This window comes from Malurus melanocephalus, unplaced genomic scaffold (genome assembly GCF_030028575.1).
Source record: "Malurus melanocephalus ecotype Western Australia unplaced genomic scaffold, MMel_1.1 scaffold_2087, whole genome shotgun sequence".
Taxonomy (NCBI): domain Eukaryota; kingdom Metazoa; phylum Chordata; class Aves; order Passeriformes; family Maluridae; genus Malurus; species Malurus melanocephalus.
The window spans coordinates 10,463-11,527 of NW_026625319.1; positions in this window are offsets into that span (position 1 = coordinate 10,463).

The following is a 1,065-nucleotide window of genomic DNA, read 5'->3' on the forward strand; positions in this document are numbered from 1 at the left end:
ACACCTGGGGACACCAAAAATGCTCCTGGGGACACCCAAAACTCACCTGGACATGAAAAACTCACCTGGGGACATCCTGAACTCACCTGGGGACACTGAAAACACACCTGGGGACACCCTGGGGACACTCAAAACTCACCTGGGGGTGCCCGGGGGACACTTGGGGACATTGGGGGTCACCTGGGGGCACCCAGAACTGACCTGGACACGCCCGAAACCCTCCTGGGGACATCAAAAACACACTTGGGGACATCGTGGGTCACCTGGACACACCTGGGGACATCCTGAACTCACCTGGGGACACTGAAAACACATTTGGGGACACCTGAGCTCACCTGGACACACCTGGGGACATCTGGGGACACCAAAAACCCTCCTGGGGACACCTGGAACTGATATGGGACACACTTGGGGACACCGAAAATTCACCTGGGGACACCTGAACTCACCTGGGGGTGCCTGGACATGGCCTGGGGACACCAAAAACACACCTGGGGACACCAAAAACACACCTGGGACACGAAAAACTCACCTGGGGGTGGCCTGGGACACACCCGAAACTCACCTGGGGACATGGAAAACACCTGGGGACATCCTGGGGACACCTGGAACTCACTTGGGGACACTGAAAACTCACCCGGACACATCTGGGGACACTGAAAACGCATCCGGACACACCTTGGGAACATTTGGGACACACTTGGGGACACTGAAAATTCACCTGGGGACACCCTGGGGACATCCTGAACTCACCTGGGGACACCGTGAGTCACCTGGACACATCTGGGGACACTGAAAACTCCTTTGGGGACACCAAAAACGCTCCTGGGGACACCTGGAACTGACGTGGGACACATTTGGGGATACCTGAGCACATTTGGGAACACTGAAAACTCACCTGGGGACACCCTGGGGACATCCTGAACTCACCTGGGGACATCTGGGACACATTTGGGGACACCCAAAACTCCTTTGGGGACACCAAAACCCCTCCTGGGGACACAGAAAACTCATCTGGGGACATTGGGGGACACCCTGGGGACACCAAAAACTCACCTGGGGACA